The sequence below is a fragment of the Magallana gigas genome, chromosome 1 (assembly GCF_963853765.1).
Source record: "Magallana gigas chromosome 1, xbMagGiga1.1, whole genome shotgun sequence".
Lineage (NCBI taxonomy): Eukaryota > Metazoa > Mollusca > Bivalvia > Ostreida > Ostreidae > Magallana > Magallana gigas.
This window is the reverse complement of record NC_088853.1, coordinates 18,648,526-18,659,057: the sequence shown is the minus strand read 5'-3', so window position 1 is coordinate 18,659,057 and position 10,532 is coordinate 18,648,526. Positions and strand designations below refer to the sequence as shown.

Below are 10,532 nucleotides of genomic sequence, written 5' to 3'. Positions count from 1 at the left end.
TCATAAAGCTGACAAGGTGTACTATTGTCTTCATCCCTACAGATTTGATTAAGACTAATGTCTAAGTATGAAGTACTATAATATGTAGTTGTACTTAATTTCCCAATATTTCCCGGGAAATACCAGTAATTGCCGGGAATTACCAGTATTTCCCACCGTCCTGGGAAATATGAGTATTTCCCGCTTTTTTGCCAACCCTGGTTACAAAGATTCAAATACACAATATCAATCAACGTTTTATATACAGTTTGAAGAAATGACTTCTATAGACATTTAATTCATAACCAAGTTTTGGTAACATTTTACGTATTTGTTGTTATATAATAGCAAATGACAAGCATCCGGGTTCCCCAAACTCGTACATGTATTTTCCTTCAATAACTGAAATTATTTTGTTGTGAACAATCAGCAAACATATCTCTTGGATATTCCATAACACCCGATTTAGCTGAACCAGTCAATCAAGCTCTATTTGTATTTTGTCTTTGTTTGTTTTGTTTTGTTTTTGTTTTTTTGTTTTTTTAGGGGGGGGGGGTGCTGGACTGTAAAGTGTCTCGTTGTTGTCAGCAGTCATTAGAAGTAACTTTTAAATAAGTTTGAATATTAATTTTGATTAATTTTACAATTTAAATGACAGTGCTGGATTGTGAAGTGTTTTGTTGTTGTCAGCAGTCATTAGAAGTATTAACTTTAAATACGTTTGAATATTAATTTTGATTAATTTTACAATTTAAATGACAGTGTTTTCCCTAGAACATTTTTAATGCATGGGGGAAGTTTGTCAGAGTTAGTATGCGGTGCGGCGTAAAAGCGCCCCAGCTGGCAAAATCACTGCGGGTTTAAATGATACAACAATTTGCTGAAATGTACTACATGATGTACTATAATTCATGCAATTTTATGAAATCTACGTAAACAATTATTATTTATATTCATAATTATATTTATCTACAATTTTTCGGGAGGGGGGGGAGGTTGGGGGGTGTTCTAGCAAAACTTATAACTTTTTTTTTCAAAATCAATTTTTTCAAGAGGCTAGCCTTCACAAGAAATAAAGATTCAAAAGGCAGTTCAAAACCTTCTGTTCTATTCTTTTTCCTACATATTATTTAGATAGTTTTTTTTAAGGGATGGGGTGAAGAAGAAATAGGCAGAACAAGTCAATACATTTACAGCAAACTTAATTCAACTTGTTCTGGATAGTGTATATATATTTCTTGTTTAAATTGGGGGTTTATATAAAAGTTTCTGTGATATCTAGAAACCAGTCCCCTTCCCTTTACATACATGAGTGTACACAGTCAATCATTTTTAGAGGCATAGTATATACGATGTTTCTGTTCAAGTGACAACGCTTCCGTGTATTTCCTTTATTCTCAAGTTTCCAATATCCTTGCGACAAATAAACAGTTCAAGCATATCGAAACCAAGCTAACACCATCGAGTGAACTTTGTGCTGTTTTTAGAATCTTGAAAAATCCACAACATTCGATAATGGCGGAGATGTCGAAGAGGGCACATTATACTGAAACAAAACGCCTCTATTTATGCATTTTTACCGATTCATATCGGGACGCATGGCGGCACTTTGTGATGCATGACGGGGGATGTTCTATGCATGGCGGTACCGCGGTAAACGGTAAACGACCTGAATGATTGGAGAATGTGCAAATAATTGAATCAAATTATTTCCATGAAAAATTATCTCTACCTACTCAATGCGATGAGAAAAAATCCATGATAATCATAATCAATGTTTTTATCTATAACAATATTAATTAAGACTTATCTTTTGTTCCAAGTTATCAACCTTTAAATTAAAACATAAACAGCAGAAAATGAAACACTAGAATAAAACCTACATCTCCATGGAATTGAACACACTTTGGAATTCCAATAAATGGAACGAATTTAAATATTTGCCGTTATACGAATCTGAATGTTCTTTTCGACAAATAAATACACGTTGTTCGAGTTATCTCCCCTTTTGTAAACAGTGACCATGGCGACATGGTGATGAGTGTTATATAATGATGGATTTATGCAGTTATCATAGTACAAAGGGATACTTTAAGAGTTTACACATTATCAAATTACCTTTTCATTTCAGGAATCATCGTATTGATAAGTTGACTTTGGCCTTTTAATACAAAATCAACGGTCATAGGCGAGCTAACACGTTATACCTGCAATATTAAGACGACGTACCTGTATACGCTTAGTATTAAAACGAGTGTTTTTCGTTTTCAGTTAAAACTAACGAAAGGAAAATTAATAATAAAAAAAAAAAAAATCATATTTTTGCATTTCAAACATTTCTGTAATCAGACAAGCAATATAGAGGCATTATTTAAAATATATTTGAGGGGTTTTCCCGTGATTCTACTCTTCCGATAAGTGTGAAGCTGATAGTAAAGTTGGATTTTAGATGTGGCCACACCTCTTGAACAAAATAAAAGTATGCAATATTTTTCTTCTAAATGACATATATTTAATTTTGTTCATCGGGCGTGGCCATCTCGAAAATTTGGAATAAATGCTATAAAATTGATATTTTCAGCGAAAAACGCTAAAGCGCGCGTGTTTTAACGTCTACAGTACAGCTATGACGTCATAGCGGAATTTTTTTTGAGGTACATTTTTACGCTCAATACCTATAAGTTTTATTTTCATTACTATTTTTCCTCTCCGCTTTTTTTCATTTTCCATGAAAAAATAGGCCGATATTGCCCTTCGTGGCTTAAATTCTTTAATTTTTCAAAACTGTAATGCACATCTATGGAACAGTTCCTATCATATCCCAAGATATGATGTGTCTATCCATTAAATCATAAAAGGAGTTCTAGGATCTATGTTTTTTTTGAAGTGATAAACGTCAATTTTCTGCTACTATTTGACTCCCTGGATGAAATTTAAATTTTTAAAACCTTACTGCACATCTATAGGACAGTCCCTATCATATCCCAAGATATGATGTGTCTATTTTTTTCACGCAATTACGTCATTGTTGCTGAGCGCAGACATAATTGGTCACGTGACGCACCCGCCATTACAATCGTGAAACAGTAAAGATGTATCAAGGCGGAGGTGGTGAATCGTGTGCGGTTTTTCGCTGCATTAACAACAGAAAAATGTTATACATATGGAAGCAATCTATTTGTCAAGAGCACGAAAGTATTTTTCACAAAGATTGCCCTTGTGTCGTCCCGTTCAGCCTACATAAAATACCTAAAGAGGAGAACGAGAGACTGAAATGGCAGCGGGCATTACATCGGAATGATCTGCCGAAGAATGTATTCGTGTGTTCCACCCATTTCATTGACGGACGACCAACAGCAAGAAATTCAACACCCACTTTGAATTTAGGTTAGTGTAAAATGCCCCTGCATCACTGAAGAACGGGTGTATGTATGAAAATTCGGGCTGACAGTACGGTCTGCCATCCCGAATATTTATGAATGAAAACATCAACTGAAATGTTACAGTGAATGTGCATGAGACTTTTAAGGTGCTATTTAAATAAGTTTACACATAAAATGAAATAGGTTTGAATAATTTGAAGTATGTATATTCTTAGCTTGACATATATTCAAACAGTTGTCAAACTGTTGTATGGTTATGAATAAGACATTACTCATTACTATTTTCACCTTCTCTGCTTTTGTATATATATTATAGTGATATTTCAAACAATATTTACAGACCCTGAAACGTGCTACTACACCAGTTGCACGGTTCGGTTCGTTACGCTTTTTGAACGGTACGGTTCGCTTTGTGAACGGTACGGTTCGTTTTGTGAACGGTACGGTTCGCTTTGTGAACGGTACGGTACGCTTTGTGAACGGTACGGTACGCTTTGTGAACGGAACGGTTCGCTTCTTGCACGGTACGCTTTGCTAAAAATAGCTGCACGCTTTGTGAACGGTTTGCGCGCTTTATTAATGAGGTAGGCGTGGCCTGCACGCTTTGATTTTTCTCAATATAATTTTGTGTAGTTTTTGTCCGATCTACTTCAGCATGGTGGTAATTATGACAAGAATTTTTCTTTATTTATATGATATATTACAAGAGTATTTCAATCGATCTATTTAAAATCAGGACTTCCATCCGTTCCCCCGTTTTTGATACGTTGCGCGAAACGTGTACTCAGTGACAACCGGGAAGCGGGGGTAATTTTTAATTTTGATCAATCTGTTATTATTAGTATTTAATTAAGATAAATGTAATCATTAAGATAGATTAAAAGAACTGATTGACTTTAATCCGATATATTTTTGTTAATTCAGCGAGCTGTCGATAATTTTTTAAATCGTCTTAAGTTTTTATTTCTATACATGTACTTGAGTTGAAGTCCTTAAATATTTCTAATCCATTAAAAATTTCTACAAAAAATTGCCCCGACTTTATTCCGATATTTCTTTAGTTTCCTTTACCGTTGTCTTGATTCTCGGCTAGTTGTTATTATTCAAAATTCGTATGATCATTCTTTATTGCGTACTACTGTAGTACTACTGCCGATCGCCGATTGCCTTAGTGAATAGACGATGTAAAATTAATGATAAGATAAACAATGAATTTCAGATAAGAAATCTTGAATTAAACTGTTATATAGTTTTTTGACACGAATTTTATTCATTTAAATATTGATTCTATGATTTTCTGCAATTGTTCGTATACACAGATGATACCTACATGTACATGTAACCCGTCATCGCTTCTCTTATCTGAACTAAGATCGCGTGTATAGTCAAAATATGGCAATTAGTTTTTGTTTTTCCGTTAAACTATACATGTAAATGTAACATATTCTTAGGATATGTACACAACTGGATATACACAACAAGTCAATAACTTTTATATATGTAATGGCGATATTTATCATTCTGTTGAACAAGTGTCCGCTCTTCACTGTATGCATGCGATTTAGCTGACGTTTTACAAATGCTGACTAACCTGTTTATAATTTATTTACCTTTTTACACACAAACTTGTTGTAAATAGGACACGAAAAAATACCCGGTAATCAACAAATGAATGTTCAAAGTGATAAATATATAAGAATTTATCAAGTAACAAAATAATACGACAGCGACGGAAAACGACTCTGATCGCCAGTACCTGAATTATAATCATGAAATCGGAAAGAAATTATTGTTGAATAATTTAAAATAGGAACACTCTTTTCAATAGGGATTTAATGAAAACATAAAACAAAAATGTTTCATTCGATAATTTTCTTCTAGCCCTATAGGAGGAGCCAAGTAGCACGCAGCGCATGGCGTGATCTGTACTGTTATACTTAAACTGATTGACAGGCGAAGCACGTGGAGTCCTGAGATAAAATCCCGCTCAAATGACCAACTATAGAAACTTAAAGCGAAATAATAAAGTTCATTAATAAAACTTAAATTTAAGTATTATAATCAACACACAAGCTCTCTCTCTCTCTCTCTCTCTCTCTCTCTCTCTCTCTCTCTCTCTCTCTCTCTCTCTCTCTCTCTCTATTTGAGGGTGTATGTGATTGTGTGCAAACAATTTTGAATTATTAGATTTTTATTTGTATGAATTTAATTCATCTATTTTAGACTCATGGTTTTCAGAACGATTTCAACACAATGACTAAAAGTTTGTACAGTGGACGATGTACATATAGATTGATCTCGACGGTTTAAATTTCGACGCTATTTCACATCACATATATTAGATTGAAAATAAATTTAAAAAGAGCTGTGTTTGTCCTTACATGTACTTGTTATCTCATTCAACTGTCTATGATGTAATTAATCATTTTTTGATACATTAATGTACCCGGTAAATGATATTTTATCGCAAGTTAATATGTGAAAATCCCGCATGTACAGAGTCGCTGAATTGTTCTACGGATCCACGCGCCGATAGTCTTACATGTAGTTGTTTGTGTTCATTTCTACAGACAGTTCTTTTGTTTTTTAGAGATTAAGAAAAGCCATGAAACTAACAAAGTATAAGTAAGATATATTTAGACTATACACACGACAGATTGTGATGAGTTACCTAACAGGTGTCCGTGGAAAGGTGTTAATACCGGCATCTCGTGTACACCTGTTTAAGCGTCCAAATATACAGAGTTAGTTGTAAAGTACAATAACTGCTTAAAAACAAAGAAAGGCAATAACACCTGTTGTGTATAGAACCAAAGATCAGCTTCTGTACTCGTGTTTCGCGCGAGTGATTTTTGTTCATGTGAAATCACGACGCCATTACCAGCTATCCGGGAAATAAAGTTGAAAGTTATTTTATGGAATGCGTGTACTCTTTCCCGTTCAATGCTTGCATTTAATAAAATTATTTAATAAATATAATTGTGTGAACGTTAATAGTTTACAATGTTTAAGAAATCGGCGATGCAAGTTTTGTCGAAAAACAAAGAAATGATTACGGTCTAAGAAAGGAAATATTTTTGTAACTGTTTTAATAAGAATTACAGTTTTAAATCTTAGTATGTGTTATCTTATCCCGTATAAAAAATCTAGCTAAATATTGAACTTATCTGGTCAGCGATAATCTCCGTCCGTACTCATCTAAAGACATTAGGTCAATAAGCCGTATATGGAAGTTGCACGCTTATTGCACGGTACGGTACGCTTTTTTGTCCGTCTAGAGGCGGGTCTTGCATAAATTATCTTGCACGCTATTTGCACGGTACGGTTCGCTTTGTGAACGGTACGGTTCGCTTTGTGAACGGTACGATTCGTTTTGTGAACGGTACGGTACGCTTTGTGAACGGTACGTTTCGTTTTGTGAACGGTACGGTTCGTTTCTTGCACGGAACGGTACGGTTCGTTTTAGAGGTGTAGTAGCACGTTTCAGGGTCTGTAGTAGCGTACCAATAAGCAATACTAATTAAAGCCATCATATGACAATTTAATCTATATTAGTACATGTATATAAAAACATATGAATGTATTTTTTTTTAATTTAGTATTATTTTTAAAAATGCATTGTAGGGTATGAAGCTCCCATCAAAGTTGGGCGTCAGCTTTTAAAGAGAAAGTCTGTCACTTAAGAGAAATTACAGACAAAGGGGACATACGGGTATGTTTATGTATTATTGATTTAATCAAATGAAAGGGGGGCACATTTGATGTGTCTTAATGCATATGGTGCAGAAAAAACTGACAAAATTTATTTCTCTTTCTCTCTTTCTCTCTCAAAAAAAAAAATCAACCGCGCATTCAATTTTGAAATAAGCTTTGAAAAATCAAGTCCCGATTTCTTCAATGTGCAGCCGAATATTAATGCATCTTAAAGTATTTCATGGAAATTCATATGCAATGTATGTGTCCAAAATGCATAGTCTTGTTCTTAAAACACATAAGATAAGAAAAAAGCCAAGAATACATTCCTTGCTAAATATATTAGAAAGAAAAATTAAAAACAATGGACAAAACACAGGTCTCCGTAACTAATTGGTTTAGCAGAAGCATTTACTTTGAGGCTGTTCAGGTTTTTATTGTGCTATTTATAGTAACATTGATTTTCCTGCCTGCAGTGAGGGCGCTGCTTTACGCAAACCTTGGCTAAAAAATCACATGATACTTGGGATTTCCAGTAGTACTTTTAAGTGTTAAAGGAGAAGACTTCAGTCACAATGAACAAATATATTATTGTTCTATGTAGAATTTTTTTGCTTATGTTTGACAATTATGTTTTGGTATACTTTTGTTATAGGTTTGAACCCACACTAAAACAACAAAAGCTGGTTTCTGAAGATGAAGTTGAAACTGTCAACACTAATCAGTTCACCATTAAACCAAAGACAACATCATTTTCCACTCAAACGGACATGACCGAAAGCAGATCAACAGGCACCAAGTGGATAGATACCACACTGCATGAGCATGAATATGCAAGGCCTTGTGTTTCAGGATCTAGAGATACAGGAACACAGACGAGACCCAGTGAGACTGAAGACAAAGGAGTAAACTGCAGCACTCTTCATATTCGCTTAACCTCTGCTGACATAACATCCGACTCCTTATCCTTGCTGTACACAGGACTGCCTTTGAAAACTTTTAGATTTGTTTTGAATGTTATGCAAAATATGGATGACCCACCTAAATTTACCATGCCTGTTTCAGATCAAGTTTTATTGGTTCTTATGAAATTAAGGCTGAATCTTCTGTTTGGGGATATTGCCAACAGACTTGGGATATCAGAGTCTCTTGCATGCACCATTTTCAATCAAAGACTCTCTTTTATGGCTTTAAAACTGAAAAAACTTAATAGTTTGGCTTCCCCGTGAAACAATTCGAGCAACTATGCCGAAGTCTTTTCGTGAAAACTATCCAAAGACTACAGTCATCATTGATTGTGCCGAGACTTTCATTCAACGAGCTAAAAACTTGAAAACAAGAGGTGAAACATACAGTCATTACAAGTCCCACAATACAGGAAAGTATTTGGTTGGTATTGCAACACATGGACAAATTATGTTTATCTTAAAGGGTTTTGGAGGACGTTCTAGTGATAAAGCAATTGTAGAAAAATCTGGCATTTTAAACTATCTTCTTCCTGGAGATGAAATTATGGCCGATCGAGGCTTTAGCATTGGTGACCTTCTATTCCCTCTCAAAGTGAAACTTAACATTCCAGCTTTTACCAAAGGTAAAGACCAACTTTCAGAAAAGGATGTAACAGAAACGCGCAGAATTGCCACCGTACGGATTCACGTGGAAAGGGCTATACGACGTTTCAAGGTGTTCTGCATACTAAGTCAGGTAGTTCCAGTTACCTCTGAAAAGAAACTCAGTGACTACTTGATTGTTTGTGCTGCATTGGTAAATCTGCGATCTGATCTTATTAAAGATGATGACGATGAGTGACAGATGATATTTGAAAGTTTCAGTGATGTAACAGTAAATGATGCATGATATTATTTGACGTTTTCACTGATGTAAATGACACAAAGTTGAAACATGAATAATAGATTTGTATTAGGTTTTATATACCAGTCTAATTAAGGTCCAGTTCATGATTCCTTGAGTATATCTGCTCATAGTATGACGAATGCTAAATAATGTATTTTAGGCAAAGCCAATGCCATATCTTGAATTAAGACTATTGTTATAAGTCTTTATTAATATGATGTGAATTAAATTCTTCATCAAAAATATTTTTTTAACATGTAATTGGGTTTAATTGAAGATAAGAGGATGTTGTGTGATAATGAACTTATTTTGAATGCTCTTCATGTTCAGGAATAAATAATTAACACAGATTGAAAAATAGTTGACTGTATTTCAGCATTAAGTCTGACATCAAAAACTTCATTCAGCTTCATGTACATGTGTATACACATGTATGCATCATTTAGAAAATTTAACATATTTTTTACTTATTTTAAATCTGCCACATTCAAAGTCATCAGCTACTTTTGGTAAAAGTTTGTTGAAGTAAAAACAACATAGTCTTGAAATAGCTGCTTCACAAAACTGTTGGTCATATTGTATATCAATGACCTTGTATTCATTAGTTGTCCATATAACAAGTTTGCACAGCTGCATCTGTGTTACATGCAAAGTTAACAGCATTTGAAGGTAATCGCCCCTTGATCTGTTATGCTTAACATATAATGTAACATTTTGCAAGGATTTCACAACATCATATTTATCAATTGTAGATAAGCTGTCAAGTGATCATTCTTAGGTATTGGACATTTAATTTCTAAAAGACATTTTGAACCATCATCATTGGTTACTATTCCATCTGGGGAAACACTTAGCCAGGGCTCTTCAAAGGAAACTATGGTCCCTGTATCTTCTATGTGCCATCCAGATGAACGCAACTGTTGTTTTGCAAGAATTTCACCTTCTTGTCCATGTCTAGTAAATTTGTTTCCTGCGAAGGAAGGGTACATATGTTCTCTTAAAAAGTTATCACTATTTGTAGTGTCACGAACGGGAATCTTGTGAGCACTACTGCCAGTTATTCTTATTTTTCTACTGTTGTGCCACAATTCAGATTCACTTTGTGAAATTGTTGCCATCGATAACGATTGAATTTGGGCATCATTAAGTTTTATGTACCTGTTATAAAACGCACAAAACTTTTCACAAGATTTCACCTGTATGCTCAGTATGAGGCTCGGATGAAGGTTCGAAAAGATATTTGTTTATATTTGCGTGCATAGATTTACTTAAAAGAGAATTTTCTAAAAGAAATAATTCTTTAAGTTCTGAGTTTTCCACAAAATATTTCAAAGATTGATGTGATACAAACATTGGGAAGATAGATATTGTATTTTGTGGTTTTTCAGCATTGTTGTTAACCTCACTGCCATATTTATGTTTTTTAAAGCCCATCTCTTCAAGAACACCTGGTTCAAGGTTTCTTGTCGCACCCTTATTCCACTGCATCTGCTCATCTGTACAAGATTTTCCCGTAAATTCTAACCTTACAGCATGCTCAATTTTCCACAAAAGTGCGCCTACATGACTACACCTTTTACTGTTCCCAGCCATACATGATTATCCCCCGTTTAGAATTGTGCC

The 10,532-nt window shown here is 34.5% G+C and overlaps 1 long non-coding RNA gene across 1 annotated transcript; it reads left to right on the top strand.

Moving 5' to 3' along the window:
• The first annotated feature begins 3,071 nt into the window (after nucleotides 1-3,071).
• On the top strand, nucleotides 3,072-8,089 carry LOC105331568 (uncharacterized). Its single transcript, XR_010711435.1, has 3 exons — nucleotides 3,072-3,366; nucleotides 6,987-7,074; nucleotides 7,711-8,089. It is a non-coding gene; the product is annotated as an uncharacterized lncRNA (long non-coding RNA).
• Nucleotides 8,090-10,532: the final 2,443 nt, after the last annotated feature.